Raw genomic sequence first — 19539 nt, 5'->3', positions numbered from 1 at the left:
GATTCTTTCTGTAGAGTTGGCCAGTAAAACCCTGCTCGGAGTATCTTTTTGGCAAGAGCTCTCGCTCCGAGATGACTGCCGCAGATGCCGCTGTGTACCTCTTCTAGCACTTCCCTGGTGTGGGAGGTCGGCACGCACTTTAGTAATGGCACCGATATCCCTCTTTTGTACAGGGTGTTGTTTATAATGGTGTAGTATTGTGCTTCCCTTTTTAGCTTCTTTGCTTCCTTTTCTTCTGCGGGGAGCGTTCCTGACTTGAGGTAGTTGATTATGGGGATCATCCAGTCTTGGTCCTGGCCTGTTATGTTTAGGACTTTTTCTGTTTCTGAGATTGATGGGTTCTGTAGCATTTCCTGGATGAGGCTTCTATTATTGCCTCCTGGTTTGGTGCTAGCCAGCTTTGAGAGTGCGTCAGCTCGAGCATTTTGCTCGCGGGGTATGTGGCAGATCTTGTATTCCCCGAATTGTTCGAGCTGTTGCTTGGTTTTATCCAGGTATCTTTTCATGATGGGATCTTTGGCTTGGTAGCTCCCTGCTATCTGTGATGTGACCACTTGCGAATCACTATAGATGTTGAGTTTTTGCGCTCCCACTTCTTCAGCCAGTTTCAAGCCAGCTAGCAACGCTTCGTATTCCGCCTGGTTATTTGAAGCCGGGAATTCGAACTTGAGGGAAAGCTCAACTTGGGCTCCCTGGTTGCTTTCTATTATCACTCCTGCGCCACTTCCTGTTTTGTTTGAAGATCCATCCACATACAAATTCCACTCTATAGGCGCCTCTAGGGCATCTGTGAACTCGGCGATAAAATCGGCTAGGTATTGTGATTTGATGGCGGTCCGAGCTTCATATTGGAGGTCGAATTCTGACAGCTTGACTGCCCATTGTAGAATTCTACCAGCTAAATCCGTTTTCTGTAGTATTCCTTTTAAGGGCTGATTAGTTCGAACTTTGATGGTGTGGGCCTGGAAGTAGGGGCGGAGTCGCCGAGATGTTAAGACGAGAGTGTAGGCAAATTTTTCTATTTTCTGATAGTTCAGCTCGGATCCCTGTAGTGCTTTGCTAATGAAGTAGATGGGTTGTTGCCCGTTTTTGCTTTCTCGGATCAATGCTGATGCTACTGCCTTTTCTCCTACTGCAAGATATAGTATGAGTGGTTCTCCTTCTTGAGGTCAGGATATGATAGGTCGCTGTCCTAAGAACTTTTTAAAATCTTGGAACGCTTGTTCACATTCTGTCGTCCATTCGAACTGTTTTCCTTTTCTTAAAGTTGCATAGAAGGGGAGAGATCTTATTGCAACTCCTGCTAAGAATCGGGATAGGGCGGCCAACCTCCCGTTGAGTTGCTGTACTTCTTTCACGCAGGTTGGGCTCTTCATGTTCAATATGGCCTGGTATTTATCTGGGTTTGCTTCAATTCCCCGTTGTGTGAGCATGAAGCCTAAGAATTTTCCTGCTTCTACCGCGAAGGTGCATTTAGCTGGATTGAGTCGCATACCATGTTTCCTGATGGTGTCGAACACTTGGGCTAGGTCGGTCAACAGTGTCTGTTCGCTTTTCGTTTTAATTAGCATGTCGTCCACATAAACTTCCATGATTTTCCTGATGTGCTCCGAGAAGACTTTATTCATCAATCTTTGATAAGTGGCTCCTGCGTTCTTAAGGCCGAAAAGCATTACAATGTAGCAGTAGTTTGCCTTTGGCGTTAAGAACGAAGTCTTTTCCTGGTCCGGTGGGTACATGGGGATTTGGTTGTATCCCGAATACGCATCCATAAACGAGAGATATTTATACCCAGAGGAAGCGTCTACCAGGGCGTCGATACTTGGGAGTGGGTATGGATCTTTTGGGCAAGCTTTGTTGAGATCTGTATAATCGGTGCACATTCGCCACTTCCCGTTTGATTTCTTCACCAAAACAACGTTGGCTAGCCATAGTGGGTATTTGACTTCTCTTATAAATCCAGCTTCCAATAGTGCCTGCACTTGCTCTTCCACAGCCTGGGATCGCTCTGGCCCGAGCTTTCTTCGTCTCTGTTGTACTGGTCGAGATCCTGGATAGACTGCCAACTTGTGACACATTAGCTTAGGGTCTATACCTGGCATGTCTGCGGCTTTCCATGCAAACAGGTCGGCATTATCTCGCAAAAATTGTATTAGCAGTTCTTTTAGATCTCCTTTGAGGATTGTGCCGATATTAGTTGTTTTTTCCGAGGTGTCTCCGATCTGAATTTTTTCTATCTCGCCCTCTGGTTGGGGACGGAACTCCTTTCGTTGTTGAACTCCACCCAGCTCAATTGTGTGGAACTCTTCTCCTTTGCCTCTGAGGTTGAGGCTCTCGTTGTAACAGCGACGCGCCATCCTCTGGTCTGCTTTTATTGTAGCTATTCCTTTTGGAGTTGGGAATTTCATGCCCAGGTGTGGGGTCGAGACTATTGCACCGAGTTGGTTGAGCGTGGTCTGACCTATGAGAGCGTTGTAGGCTGAGCTTACGTTGACTACGATGTAGTCTATTTTGAGAGTTCTTGATTGGTCTCTTTTTCCAAAGGTTGTATGCAGTGGTATGTATCCTAGTGGTCGAACTGGAGTGTCTCCTAACCCAAACAAACTGTTTGGATATGCTTTAAGTTATTTTTTCTTCTAGGCCGAGCTTATCGAAGGCTGTTTTGAATAAGATGTCGACAGAACTCCCTTGGTCTATTATTGTCCGGTGTAGGTTGGCGTTTGCCAAGATGATGGTGATAACCATGGGATCGTCATGTCCGGTAATGATACCGGTTGCATCCTCCTTAGTAAATGTTATCGCTGGGATGCTGAGTGCTTCTTCCTCTCCTTCGACATGGTATATCTCTTTGAGGTATCTCTTACGAGAGGATTTGGAGATTCCTCCTGCTGCGAAACCGCCATGTATCATATGGACGTGTCTTTCTGGCGTCCGAGGTGATCATTCTGTTCGTTTGGTATCATCATCCCTTCGTCTCTTTCTTTGCTTGTCATCTCGGGTGGCCAGGAATCGATCTAGTTTTCCTTCCCTTACCAATTTTTCTATGATGTTTTTTAAATCGAAGTATTCGTTAGTGGAGTGTCCTCGGACCCGATGATATTCACAATACTCTTTTCGGTTTCCTCCTCCCTTTTTGCCTTTAAGTGGCCGAGTTGGGAGGATTTTTTTCGTGTGGCAGACTTCTTTATATATTTCGACCAGTGATGCCCTAAGAGGAGTGTAGTTATGGTACTTCTTAATTTTCTCTCCTTGTCTGTCGTCTTTCCTTTTGGATTCTTTGTCTCTGTCACGGTAGGAAGCTCCTGATTTTGAGGACTTTCCTAGACGAGCGTTTTCTTCCATATTGATATATTTTTCTGCTCTCTCCTGAACTTCGTCGAGGGTAGTCGGGTACTTTTTTGATATAGATTGGCTGAAAGGTCCCTCTCGTAGGCCGTTGATGAGTCCCATGATTGCGGCTTCCGTGGGTAAACTTTGTATGTCCATGCATGTTTTGTTGAATCTTTCCATGTAGTTGCGAAGGCTCTCCCAATCTCCTTGTTTGATTCCTAATAAACTGGGGGCGTGCTTAGCTTTATCCTTTTGAATGGAAAATCTGGCTAAGAATTTCTTAGCTAAGTCGTCGAAACTTGAGATGGATTTTGGTGGTAAGTTGTCGAACCACCGCATAGCTGTCTTTGTCAGAGTTGTTGGGAAGGCTTTACAGCGAACAGCGTCTGGGGCGTCAGTAAGATACATTCTGCTTCTGAAGTTACTGAGATGGTGGTTAGGATCCGTGGTGCCGTCATATAGAGCCATATCCGGGAGTTTGAAGTCTTTTGGAATTTTGGTTTTCATGATTTTCCTAGTGAAGGGGTCTTGCTCTTTGTGTGAATTCTCCTCGAGATTAGCGCGAGGGGCTTTTGATTTGAGATCGGCTTCCAATTGCTGCAGTTTTTCTTCCAACTCCCGACGTCGCCGCATCTCTCTTTGTAGATTTCTTCCGATTTTCCTTTGTTGGTGGGTTTCTTTTTCCAGTTGTTTTAGGCGATCTAGGAGTGCTTCTATGGCCCCTGAATTTGGTGAGTCTTTGTCTTGGTTGGTCTCCGGAGTGTCTTGTAGCGTGACGTTCGTGTTTTTGTGCGGTGTTCGATCCTCCAGACCTGAATCGTGATCATTGTCATGGTTGTCCGCCATGGTGATGGGATGACTTCCAGGTTCCCCGGCAACGACGCCAATATTCCGAGGGTTACCTGAATTTGGTGGTCGATCTCGGTCGAGATCTTCTGTGCTGGTCGGAACCAAGGTGTCCAGTTCGTGAATGGCGATCGGAGCTGGTGCGTCTGACTTGCTGGACTGGTTGTGCTGCTGATCCTTTGTCACCGAAGGGTGGGGGATACCTGCAAGAGACTCCGATGCTTAAGTTAGCAAGGGTATTGAGCAGGTTTTTAGTAGAATCAGAGTATGAGTTATACCTGGGTGCTCCAGTGTATTTATAGTAGTTGTAGAGTGACCTTTCTAGATAAGATAAGTTAGTTATCTTATCTTATCTTTATCTTTGAGTTGAGGTCAGCTTATCTTCAAGGGAACCGCCCTTATCTCTTATGGGCTTGGACGGCCTTTGGACTTGGGTCGTGTTCCTCTACTTGGACCCTTTATGGGCTTTCCTGTCAACTTGGCCGAGTTCTTTTAAGAAGAAGTCGGTCCGCTTGACCTGAAGAGGTCGGTCGCTTTGTCGTCGATCATCCTAGGTCGGATAGCTCGACCCAGGATATGAACAAAATATATATTTGATAAATATTTTTTGTAAATCTCGTACGAATACATACACTAATTTCATATAAAAATCTTTCTATCTTCTAGTATTGTGTGTAAATTTTGGTAGGTCGTCGATATTTTACTTTTTTTGTTGTTTAGATTTTCGTTTTCTTTATTTTTGTGGAGATTTTAATGTCTCTTTTATTTGATAATTTTTTTGTTTCATTTATAGATATTTTTTATAATTATATTAGATGTACATAAAAAAATATCTACTAAAGTAGATTTATTTTTAAAATATTGGAGTAATTTTGGTATTTTTTAAAAAAATTAATGATTTTTGTATTTTATACGCATATAAAAAAATTGACATAAATACAATTCGATCATGTTTGAATTGTGACAAGGCTTTGTTGTTGTTTATTTTTAAAAAATACAAAACGATAGTCCCGTATTGTATAAAAAATATATTTTTAATTTGATTAAGTACAATACTAGAGTATCTCGTATTGTATAAAAAATATTTTTTATTAATAAAAATAATTTACCATATCAAATTGTATGTAGGTCATATACTCATCATATTGGTGTATTTCACCTCATTGTATGTACTCATGCTAGGGTGTTTTATCATCTTAATTACAATATTAAAATTTTTTATTAAATCAGTAATTTCTATAAAATATATATATTAAGTTATTAACATATAGAATATGCATAAAAAATAGTAACAACACATGTATTTATGTATCATATGACAACATTATTGTTTTTCTTATCATTTTGTGAATTTAGTTTTTCTTTTCATACTTTTATGTTGATAGTTTTTAAGGTTTCTTAAAATGAAAGTAAAATCAACTTGGAAATTAACATTTATACTTCAAACCATAAGAGCAAAATTAATTTACATGTGATATTGAACATGAATTAACTTTATTTACTCCAACAATTTTTTAGACGAAAGACTAAAAAAAATTATTATAATAGCCAAAATTTATTTTTGAAATAAAGGAGTTAAACACAATAAAGTAGTGAAAGTCATTTTCAACAAACTTGTTACATATATAACACACACATATTATCATTCTGGCCAATAACGCCTAATCTACATAGCCTTTTCTTTGTATTTATCCTGTCAACCAAAGTAAACCAAATAAACAACTCAACTCTTGGTGGGACGAAGCCTCTCCAAATAGTATTAGTGAAATAATAGCTTGTTATATCCTCTGAAAATACTTCTGCCTGCAACATCTGCACATAGGAGTTAGTTGAATAAATACATGTTTTATCAAATTTTTAGACAACTCTATCCCCTATCTCAGTTGTTAGCTTAACTGACTGTAGAGCCCCAATGCCCCATGAAGTTGGTTAACTAGTTCCAACTCCCATTGAAATAACTCTCGCCTCCATTGAAAATTTCATATCTACTCTAACCTATCCCAGAATCTACAATTCTCTATAACAGATCCTCTAAGATTTGAGATCGAGAAAGTCTTGGAAACATATCTTTCAGAATAACACTCAATAACTAGTTGTCCTCACATAATTGGATTATTTTTCTATCTCCTAGTTCCATAGACAAACATCTAATCATCTTCTCTCTCACTTGTAGCTCTATGATTTGTAGTTGACAAATATCATTCTAAGGACCCTTATTGTAGGTATAGGCTGACTACAAAGCATCTCAAAAGGATTGAAGTTATTACACAAGCATACAATTTCTTTCAGAGTGGACAATCCTCTTTTGATAACCTCCACCACCACTTGAACAGGAGAGCTGTATTCTGTATCACTACATCCCCAACTCCCAACCCACCTGATTTTTTTGGAGCCTATACAACCTCTCATTTCACTAGAGATATCCCATTCCTCCATTTTTCTTTACTCCACAAGAATAGTCTTTGTAAGAAAATTAACTTTTTCGCTACTGCCTTTGACACAAGATAAGATAGTAGATAGGCAAGCTATTAAGAACAGATTTAATGAGAACCAACTTACCAGTTTTATTGAGGGTCTTTGCTTTTCACAGACTAAGATTTTCTTCTACCTTGTCTATTACTGGTTTTCATATCTTAACGAGTCTCGGATTCACTCTCAGAGAAATACCGAGATATCTAAGTAGTAATGATGCCTCCTTACACCCCAGAAAATGGCATATCTATCGTGTACAATTCTGCTCACAATTAACTGGAATCAAGCTGAACTTATCAAAATTAATACTCAATCCTGACATCATCTCAAAATAGTGAAACAACCGCTTGTAGTTTCTGATAGACAGTATAATGTCATCCGCAAACTGTAAATGTGACAACTCAATGTTATCCCTTCCAACCAACAGAGAAGAGATAAGTCTGTTCCTTACTGTCACTCCAATCATCCTATGTAGAACGTCCACAACAAGAACAAACAGAAAGGGAAAAAGATGATCTCCTTGTCTTAGGCCCCTTTCCATTTTAAAGGGCTTAGAAGGTGACCTATTTATTAGGAATGACATAGACACAGAGCACACACACTATTTGATCCACTCCCTCCATGGGCCAAACCCCATCTTCTACAAAATAATATCCACAAAGCTCTACTTGACCCTATCATAAGCCTTTTGAAATCCCAATTTAATTATTGCCAAACTCTTTTTCCTCAACTTTAGCCACTTTAGCTACTACACAGTTATACACACAATCAAAACCCCATCATATATTTTTATGTCATTCACAAAAGCACTCTATGTCTCCCCTACTAATCCAGGCATAAGCTTCCGCATCCTCTAAACTAGCACCTTAGATATGACCTTATACACGCAACCCACCATGCTAATTGGCCGAAGGTCCTTGATTTCTTTAACTCTAACAAACTTTAGTGCTAAAGCCACCCAAGTAACATTTGAATCTCTAAGTAACACAATTGATTGAAAAAATCCCATCACCGCTACAGTGAACACTCCCCTAGTATCTTTTCAACACTTCTTAATGAAATTCATATTATACCCATCACTGACTGGTGCCTTAGTTGACTCACAATTTCATACTGCATCTTTTATTTCTTCAATAGATGGCATCAACTCCAACTCTGTTGCCTCCTCCTCATTTAGTTGATTTACTAGCCCATCACAGAATCCTAGAATAGGTGAAGCCTCCTGGTGATATAGATCCTTATAGAAATCTCTGATAGCAACCTTTATTCTGGCTTTATTTCTCACTAATCTCCCATAAATCATTAAGGCGTCAATCCGATTCCTCCTTCTAGCTAAGGCTGAATTGTGAAAACATCTAATGTTTTTGTCCGTTTCCTTTGCATGTCAGAATTGTGACATCTATTTCCAATGTAGCTCTTTCCTAACATATCATTTCTCACAAAATCTCACCAGCGCCTTTCTTCTTACTTCCAAAGTTCCATCATACACCTCATTGCTAACCATATAATCTACTTTCTTTATCTCCCCCTCAAACTTCGTAATCTTCATATCCAAGTCACAAAAATTCTCCTTATGCCATTTATCCAACGGAACTGACATAGCTTGTCAGTGAATTGTACATCTCTTAATCTCTTCAATTCCTCTTTTGCCATTCTCAAGAAATCCTCATGAGTGAACTAAGAATCTAGACTCCGAAATGGCCTCGGCTCCCACCTATACTTGTGATATCCATAATTATTAGATAATGGTCTTGGTCCTCCTCTTAACTTTGTCTCTGAAAACTCTTCTAACCACTCCAAGCTAACCAGAACTCTATCAATGCGACTACATGATTGACCCTTAAACCATGTGAATATATGATCATTTAATGCTAGGTCCACTAGCTCCATCTCCTGAATCTATGTTTTAAACTTTACTGCAGACACTGTCAATATAGTATCTCATTTCCTCTCTTCCACTTGAACAACCTTGTCAAAGTCCCCCAGATAACAAAATATACTTGACATACTCCAGATAGGAAGCTCAGTTCTTCCCACACAATAAGTTTTTCTTCCCTTACATGCGCACCATACACCAAACAGAAAGCACAACTAAAATTATCTTTTATCAACACTCAATCAATGCACAACATCTCTCCCTTTTATAACAGTTGCTCATCCTAAACACTGTTTCATTCCGCATTAATAATAGCCCACCAGAAGCACCTTTCGATCCTATAAATTCCCAGCCTACCGCATCATTCTCCCAAATTTGTACTACATCAAATTTAGTCACTACCTCCTTCTTTGTCTCTATCAATCTTCACGTATTTAATTTATATTTTCTCCTAAAATTCTTCACCATACTTAATTTTCCAACTTTTCCCAATCCCCTAACATTCCAAGAGTTAAAAATTATTTTAAATCATTAGCACACACCTTTTTTCAAATTTTCGGTCAACTTCTTCTTGCCTTCTCTTCTATTTTACTTGCCTTTTCTTTTGTGCAACTGCCTTATTTTGTGCTTGGAACTATAGCCGTAATGTCATCTTCCTCGTTATACTGAACAACTCCAAATTCCACTTCCAAATCTCAAGCCTCCTTATTTTCCTTCATGTCATCATCCCATTTATTTTTCGAAGCTTTAGTTCCAGCTTTACTTCTCTCATCTGTTCTTGCATCCCCAAAGTCCTCTAAGTTCCCCACAGTGTCACCATGCTCCAACTTTGATGCTTCCAATAGCACTAGTACACCATCTACATCTGAACAATCTTCTTCTATTTCCTTTGCCATAACATTTTTTCTCTTACCACAACCTTTACAGCTTACTTCACATATTCATCAGTCTTCATTGTACTGCTACTATCTCCTATACTAATCCTTTTTAAATTAATCAAATTCTTGTTTTGAATACTCATCCTTATTTCATCCTCCATCATACCACCACGCCATTCTCCCATATTTCTATCATCATTATCAACGTGGCCATCATTCCCAGCATGAAATTCCGTTCCATATGGTTTTTTGCCACCACCACTCCGCCTACCCGATTTGTTTGTGCCACTCCAAATACACTTCAAGATCATTTTGCCCTTTGAATGGTGATATTTGTATCTTGATGGCATTGATATTGCTATCTTGACTTCTGTGTTGAGGTGTTGGAGCCCCATCAGAGTCATCATCAGAAGGTAGATGATTCTAATGTCGATTCCGAAAAGTTTCATGTTTAGTAGTCTGGGACAATGTATGTGTTACCTCCTACCTCCATGCTTCTAAGGCGATCAAGAGATTTGTTAAGTGTTGAATGGCTCATTGCACTATCTCCATGTCAACTAAAGTATCTTCAGAATGAGTCACCATAACAAGGAACTTGTAACAAAAATGTTATCGAAAGGACTTCACAATCACTCTCTTACGTATTTCACTCAAGGATGGACACTCGTGTTTATTCTCAAAATTGGTTTTTACTTTCTATTGAACACACCACTCTTGTCTTTTATCACTCTTGAATCTCCTTGGCTGTGTGCACTTTAGAAATCAAATAAAATAAGAAAATAGAGAGAATCTGACACCATGATAAAAGGAAAAAGACTAAAAAAAAAAGACAAAGACACAGAATACAAAGAAATAATAATAATAATAAATTATCTAAATATGTTTTAATTTTAGGTTTGTTTTCTTTTTTCTTTGAGTTTTTTTATGATAACATAACTCTTTTTTTTTGTGCACTGAATACTTTTTTTTGTCTTACTGTTTTTTTTTTTTTGGACACTAAGTGCTCCAATTTAAGTTGTGTAAAATGTTGAATTAGAAGGTAATGGTAAGAGTTCCTTAAAAAAACCTAATGTTATGGGAAAACAAAAGGAAACCACGAATAATAAGAAAATAATAAACAATAAAAGAGACAATAACAAGAAGGAACAAAAAGAGACGAAGGAAGACACGAAGATGAACAATGGACGATGCAAGGAATGACGAAGATTTTTTTAATTAGGATAAATAAGAACAAATATAAATTAACAAGGTTTAATTTAATACCTAAAATCTGATACCAAATAATACGGAACGTATCAGGATTACGTTTTGTATCAGGGTCTTTGTCTGCAACACCACCATAGGAACGCACACCAGAACCAGTGTCCCTCATTGCGCACGCTGGCGTTCTTCCATTAGTGAGCACATCAACCATTGGCAATGAACTGGGATGGCTGCGCCCGCCGACAGCGCCGTGGCTCGCACCACCTCCCTCACCCGTTTCAGCCGCGTGTGCGTGCGACCTCCATTCACCATTGCTTGTTGAATCCTCCCCTCTCTCTGAGGCGTGAATTCCTCTACTTGGTCGACCTCTACCGTCGACGGTTTTGTCAGCACCACCGTGGAGCTATGCATTATCACCGCACATCCTCTCCCCTATTGCACAGCCTTGGGGTCTCACAATGTGAATATACCGCCCCATGGGTCGCCCAATCCGCTCTACTTCAAGTCCAGCATTAATTCCAGCATTTGGGCCTATTTGTTGTTGGCCCAACAGACTTTTCTTAGCTTTATTTATGTTAATATGGCCATTAATACTATTGGTTTGCACAACTTCATTGGGCTTCATAGCACCCAAACTCCTTTTATTAATGCTCGTTATTTCTAACTCAGCTACCACATGACTTCTATCATAATCCCACGATAATGTTCTATCCAAATTAGCATCCGCGCTATTGGTATGATATCCCACTAAATCAGCCTTCTTCATAACTGAATTAATTGCCTTAATTGCCGTGTGTGCCGTTTCTTGATTTGAAAATTCTTTCCTCTATTCATTCAAATCTTCATGGTAAATTACAACGCTACCCTTTCATTGTTCTTCATCTCTAGCCGTCTGCACCACCATCTCTACTGCTGCATCCCATTCCAACAATAGCGGTTTACTCCCATTTCCACCATCTTTACTTTTATCTTGCCTGTCGTATATCCTCCTCTCATGATGACCCTACGTTTCCTTCCATATCATCTATCATCACATAACACACCGAGCCATATACCTCGCTTCCAACTTCCTTAACGAACATATCGAATCCACTTATTCCTATGATAATGTGTATCCATTCTTTAATAACATCAAATATATATATATATATATATATATATATATATATATATATATATGTATGCACTCGTCCAACACTAAATGACAAATAGGATTTTGTTGCTTCGTCACACTTCACCGCCTCACCTCACTATCCACCAATAGTTTGGAATGTATCTTCTGACCAAGCTGTAGAGGAACTCCAAAGCATTCTAGCCACACCCTTTTATTTTGGCTTCGTTCATTCTACTCCCATCTCCATACCCTATGAAAAATCTTCAACAGACCATCCATGTTAAGTGTGAGCGCTTCTTTCGCACTTCGAACGCTATTAAAGGTTAGTAAGGCTTTGTACTCTTCCATCTCACGAACCTTGACTATGTGAAGCCAGTCTTTTCAAAATGTTGCATTCAACATGCAGAAGTCTATAGCTTTTGTCGTGCCCCCAATAATACTCTTCTGCAACTAGTTCAAGTTATTTCCTGCCACCAAAACCTCTACTTTTTTTTCTCCACCCATTTCCATGTGGATCCTTCATGTTTTCTATCTTTTTCCTACTATCCACACAAAGAAATAATAATAATAATAATAATAACAACAACAATAAATAATAATAATAATAATAATAATAATACTAATAATAAATTATCTAAAGATTTTTTTTAGTTTTTTTTTTACGATAACACAATTTGTTTTTTTGTGTGCATAGAATGCTTTTTTTTCTTGGTGTTTTTTTAATAGACACTAAATGTTCTAATTTAACTTGTATAAAAAGTTGAATTAGAAGGTAATGGTAAGAGTTCCTTCAAAGAAACCTAATGTTACGGAAAAATAAAAGGAAACCACGAATACTAAGAAAATAATAAATAATAAAAGAGATAACAACAATAAGAAACAAAAAGAGACAGAGGAAGACACGAAGATGAACAATGGACGACTTAGGAAATGATGCGTTTTTTTTTTTTAAATTATGATAAAGAAGAACAAATATAGATTAATAATGATTAATCAAATACCTGAAATCTGATACCAAATGATACGGAACGTACCAGGGTTACTTTCCATATCAAGGTCTTTGTCTGCAACACTACCACAGGAACACACACCAAAACCAGTGTCCCTCGTTGTGCACATTGCCGTTCTTCCATTAGTGAGAATGGCAACCATTGGCAATGAACTTGGATGGCTGCCCCCACAGACAACGTCGTGGCTCGCACCACCTCCCTCACCCATCTTAGTCGCGTGTGCGTGCGACCTCCATTCACCATCACCTGTTAAAACCGCCCCCTATCCGAGGTGTGAGTTCCTCTACTCGGTCGGCGTCTACTATTGACGGTTCTGCTTGTGCCACCGTGGAGCTGTGCATCATCACCGCACATCTTCTCCCCTATTGCACAGTCTTAGGGTCTCACAATGTGAATATGCCGCTCCATGTGTCTCCCAATCTGCTCAACTTCAAGTCTAGCATCAATTCCAGCATTTGGGCCTATTTATTTTTGGCCCAACAGACTCTTCTTAGCTTTATTTATGTTAATACGGTCATCAATACTATTGGTCTGCACAACTTCATTAGGTTTCATAGCAGCCAAACTCCTTTTTATTATTGCTCGTTATTTCTAACTCAGCTACCATATGACTTCTATCATAATCCCACGATAATGTTCTATCCGAATTAGCATCCGCGCTATTGTTAAGACATCCCATTAAATCAGCCTTCTTCATAACTGAATTGATTGCCTTAATTGTCGTGTGTGCCATTTCCTTATTTGAAAATTCATTCCTCCATTCATTCAAATCTTTATGGTAAATTACAACTTTACCCTTTCATTGTTCTTCCTCTCTATCCATCTGCACCACCATCTCCACTGCTGCATCCCATTCCAACAACAGCGGTTTATTCCCATTTTCATCATCTTTATTTTTATCTTGCATAGTTATATATCTTCCTCTCATGATGACCCCACTGTTTTCTTCCATATCATCCATCATCAGATAACACACCGAGTCATACACCTCGCTTCCAACTTCCTTAATGAACACATCGAATCCACTTATGCCTATGATAATGTGTATCCATTCATTAATAACATCAAATATATATATACTCGTCCAACACTAAATGACAAATAGGATTTTGTTGCTTCGTCACTCTTCACCGTCTCACCCCACTCTCCACCAATAGTTCGGAATGTATCTTCTGACCAAACGTGTAGAGGAACTCTAAAGCATTCTAGCCACACCCTTCTATTTTTGCTTCGTTCATTCTCCTCCCATCTCCATACGCTATGAAAAATCTTCAACAGACCATCCATGTTAATTGTGAGCGCTTCTTTCGCACTTCCAACGCTATAAAAGGCCAGCAAGGCTTTGTACTTTCCCATCTCACGAACCTTGACTACGTGAAGCCAGTCCTTTCGAACTGTTGCGTTCAGCATGCCGAAGTCTATAGCTTTCGTCGTGCCCTCAATAATACTCTTCTACAACCTATTCAAGTTATTTCTTGCCACCGAGACTTCTACTTTCTTTCTCCATCCATTTCTATTTGGATCCTTCATATTTTCTATCTTTTTTCCACTTTCCACACAAAGAGATAATAATAATAATAATAATAATAATAAATAAATAAATAAATTATCTAAAGATATTTTTTTAGATTTTTTTGATATTTTTTTACGATAACAGAATTCTTTTTTTTGTGCACTTAATACTTTTTTTTTGGCTTGCTAATTATTTTTTTTTTTTTGGATATAAAGTGTTCCAATTTAACTTGTACAAAAGCTGAATTAGAAGGTAATGGTAAGAGTTCCTTTAAAGAAACCTAATGTTATTGGAAAACAAAAAGAAACCAGGAATAGTAAGAAAATAATAAATAATAAACAATAAAAGAGATAATAACAATAAGGAACAAAAAGAGACGAAGGAAGAGACAAAGATGAACAATGGATGACACAGTTTTTTTTAATTAGGATAAAGAAGAACAAATATAGATTAACAAAGATTAATCTAATACCTGAAATCTGATACCAAATGATACAAAATGTATCAAGGTTACATTCTGTATCAGGATCTTTGTTTGCAACACCACCACAGGAACGCACACCAGAACCAGTGTCCCTCGTTGCGCACGGTGTCGTTCTTCCATTAGTGAGCATGGCAACCATTGACAATGAACTTGGATGGCTGCCCCTGCCGATAGCGTCATGGCTCGCACCACCTCCCTCACCCGTCTTTGTCACATGTGCGTGCGAACTCCATTCACCATCACCTGTTGAAACCGCCCCCTCTCCGAGGTATAACTTCCTCTACTCGGTCGGCCTTTACCATCGACGATTCTACCTACGCCACCGTGGAGCTGTGCATCATCACCGTGCATCCTCTTCCCTATCACACGGCCTTGGAGTCTCATAATGTGAATATGTCGTCCCATGGGTCTCCCAATCTGCTACACTTCAAGTCCATCATCAATTTCAGCCTTTGGGTCTATTTATTTTTGGCCCAACATACTCTTCTTAGCTTTAGTTATGTTAATATGGTCATCAATACTATTGGTCTGCATTGGGCTTCATAGCACCCAAAATCCTTTTATTATTGCTCGTTATTTCTAACTCAACTACCACATGACTTTTATCATAATCCCACGATAGTGTTCTATCCGAATTAGCATCCGCGTTATTGGTAGGATATCCCACTAAATCAGTCTTCATAACTGAATTGATTGCCTTAATTCTTGTGTGTGTCGTTTCCTGATTGGAAAATTCTTTCCTCCAAAGCTCCTTTCCTCTTAATCGCGTGCAATTCATTTCTGTTATTGCTTTCAAAGCTCCTCTTTTTGTGGTGTATCGTATGAAAGAAAATAGGTATACCGTACCATTCTTCTGCTTTCGTGACAGATATATGTCACTGATCCACCCCGTCCAAGTAAACAAGCTATATAATTATTGCTATGTTATATTTTCTAGTAGCCTATCCATAAAAATAGTAAAAGATTTCTTCTCCAAACGAAAATACTCTTCTTGGTTTCTTGTGCCAAATGTTCTATTCTCTATAGCAAGTGTAGATGACTCACTTATAATATTGCTAGCTAAAAAGTAGAAATAAAAGAATAAGAAGTGAATTGAATGAACACACTGAAAAGAAAGATTACACTTAGCTTTGGTTTTATATGAAAAAGTAAAAAAAATGAAAAACACAAAATTTAAGAAGTGTTATGTGTTTTAAAATCACAATATCATTGGATACTTTCAACCTAACTAACTTTTAGGAGAATGGTTAGACCTCCTCCATCTGAATGTAATGTAAAACCAATAACCTACTCTAACTCAGCATATAGAAGGTAATTATAATGATAGCTTTTCTTATCCAACCGAAGAATATGATGACCTTTTTTCAAATTGATTTTTTTTCAACCTAGTCTAGATAACCTAGCTATCTATTTAGAGTTTAGGCAAGTAGTTATTACTTTATGTTCTCTTTTCGATAACTCTGATATAACAAAATCATTCCATGTCTTCTTTAAAAATCCTCTAAAATAACTCAAAATAATATTATTTAACATCCTTCTCAATTTCTATAATTAATTCTTATATTTCTTGTGAGAAAACATTCAACACATACCATATAAATTCTCATCAATTATCATTTGCAACTAAATTCTCAACTTTCTCTTGAATAAGATTCGCAACACAGTATATATATAACTTTTCAAATATAAATTGTTTGCCAAAACAAAATCTAACATATAACACTAAATAGCTACTGCATTTTATTGATTTATATAGAGCTGAACTACAAAAATAAAGGGCTACATAATTAAATTTGAGACAACCAAAAAATTTCATATTACACATCAAAGAAAGGTGGACACTATTTGCACTACCCATATCTAATGTCCTATAAATCCTAATCAATGGCTCTAGTTAAATGACATGCAAAACCATGTCACTTGACCCCCACCAGATGTAGATTCATCTTCAAAAGTATCGACATCATCATATTCATCAAATTCGAGCTTCAGAGACCTTGTCAACCACTTTAAGGGAGTCTTTTCCTTTTTCTAATACTAAGCACAACCTTGTGTAAGGCCAACAACATATTCCTAATTTCAATAAATCTATTAAAATTTAAACCAAATTAGGCAAATTAATACAAATAGGTCTAAACAACCAAATAATAAAAGTTAACACATTGTATAAGCAAATAAACACATCATCACCTTCTCACTTTCATCAACTTGATCACACAAATTATCTGAGTGATCACTTTCATTTGACATCTCTCTTATGGCATTAGCAAATTTTCTTTTAAGAGAATGACACTTTTATAGCACACACAATATAGTAGCTTCAGTTAACACAAGATTAAAAAAAGGGGAGGGAGGGGTATATCTAGCAGTATACAACTGAAAAACTTGAATCTTTGAAATAGTTAACCTTTTTAATTTGAGAAGAAAAAGAAAAGAAACAACTAATAGATATTTGAAACTGAACATTCAAAATACACAATATACCCTAGATTAGTCTATACCTACTAACCTCTATTATCTAATCCAAGATCTTCATAACTGCCACTATCAAATCGAAGAGTCAAAAGGACAAAATTGGAACCCTATACCTTAACTTAATAGCGGGAGAGAAATATAGAAAAGAGATGTGAAAAATAGCACGTAAATAAAGACATCTCCCTCTAAATCCTAACCTAATAATGTCAGAAGGAAGAGGAAGAGCATACAATGAGTCTAAATATTATAATTTTAATAGGCATATACAATATATTTTTAATATTTAATGCAGGATAGAGCATATTCTGAATGAAAAATATGTCAAGGTGATCTCTTATAAAAAATTAGATAAAGGCCATTTATTTAGAATATTATTACCCTAGTATAGACTAATTTGTCAACCATTCTCTTCTATCTTTATAGCAAATTATCCTCATTAGCACATTATAATTAAATAATTATTCACTTAAGATCAGTAAAAAAATATTAGTAAACCTACTTAAAAGGAATTGAAGCAACCGTAACAAAATTATGGAAGGCCAAACAATTATTTGTTTTCAATTATCATCAAAATAATATACAGGTTAGAGAATCATTTAATGTCATTCATCCTTTAAAAACCTACTTAATATTCAAAAATCAATTACTTGAACATATTTTATTTTTTCACATCCTAAACCTCATTCAAATAATTAGTATATTAAGTGAGCAATCTTCTCTATAAAATCTTAAGCTAGCAGCAATAGATATAAGCAACAAAGAGAATTAAAAGAAAAGCAGCAATAGATATACGCAATAAAGAAAATTGGAAGAGAAGACGAAGAGAGAGAAAGGGAAGAGAAAGAACATGAAGCTAACAAAAACATGGGGTCAATATAAGGAAAAAAGCAAGAATAAAAAAAAAAGCCTATGCATAGATCGAGGGGATATCAGGCTTAGGTAACGAGCACACTTTTTTATTTAAATATCATTATTTTAGTAGGCTTCCTATATAATTACATTTCCAATGAAAAAATATATCATATTCCAATAAAGATACACACAAGATAAAAAAAAATGGGGAGGAAGGGGTATATCTAGCATTATACAACTGAGAAACTTAAATTTTTGAAATAGTTAAACTTTAAAATTTGGACGAAAAAAGAAAGGAAACAACCAATAGATATTTGAAACTGAACATTCAAAATGCACAGTATAAATCCTAAATTAGTCTATACCTACTAACATCCATTATCTAATCCAAGATCTTCATAGCCGCCACTATCAGATCGAAGAATGAGAAGGACAAACTTGGAAGCCAATACCCTAAGCTAATAGCAGGAGAGAAATATACCAAAGAAGTGTGAAAAATAACACGTAAATCAAGACAGCTCCCTAAGTATTCTAATTTAAGTTGTACAAAAGGTTGAATTAGAAGGTAATGGTAAGAGTTCATTCAAAAAAACCTAATGTTATGGAAAAACAAAAGGAAACCACAAATAGTAAGGAAATAATAAATAATAAAAGAGACAATAACAAGAAGGAACAAAAAGAGACGAAGGAAGACACGAAGATGAACAATGGACGACGCAGGGAATGACGCGATTTTTTTTTAAGTAGGATAAAGAAGAACAAATATAGATTAATAAGGATTAATCTAATACCTGAAATCTGATACCAAATGATACGTAATGTATTAGGATTATGTTTCATATCAGGGTCTTTGTCTGCAACACCAACACAGGAACACACACCAGCACTAGTGTCCCTCGTTGCGCATGCTGTCGTTCTTCCGTTAGTGAGCACAGCAATCATTGGCAATGAACTTGGATGGCTACCCCTGCCGGCAGCGTCGTGGCTCGCACCACCTCCCTCACCGACTTAGTCGCGTGTGCGTGCGACCTCCATTCACCTTTACTTGTTGAAACTGCCCCCTCTTCGAGGTGTGACTTCCACTACTCGGTTAGCCATTACCATCGATGATTCTGCTAGAACCACCGTTGAGCTGTGCATCATCACCATACATCCTCTCCCCTATCGCACAACCTTGGGGTCTCACAATGTGAATATGCCGTCCCATAGGTCTCCCAATCTGCTCCACTTTAAGTCCAACATCAATTCTAGCATTTGGGGCTATTTGTTGTTTGCCTAATAGACTCTTCTTAGCTTTATTATGTTAATATGGTCATTAATACTATTGGTTTGCATAACTTCATTGGGCTTCATAGCACCCAAACTCCTTTTATTATTGCTCGTTATTTCTAACTCAGCTACCACATGACTTCTATTATAATCTCATGATAATGTTCTATCAGAATTAGCATCCGCGCTATTGGTAGGATATCCCACTAAAATCAGT

This window comes from Arachis hypogaea, chromosome 13, assembly GCF_003086295.3.
Source record: "Arachis hypogaea cultivar Tifrunner chromosome 13, arahy.Tifrunner.gnm2.J5K5, whole genome shotgun sequence".
NCBI lineage: Eukaryota > Viridiplantae > Streptophyta > Magnoliopsida > Fabales > Fabaceae > Arachis > Arachis hypogaea.
Note: the sequence above shows the minus strand (reverse complement) of the source record.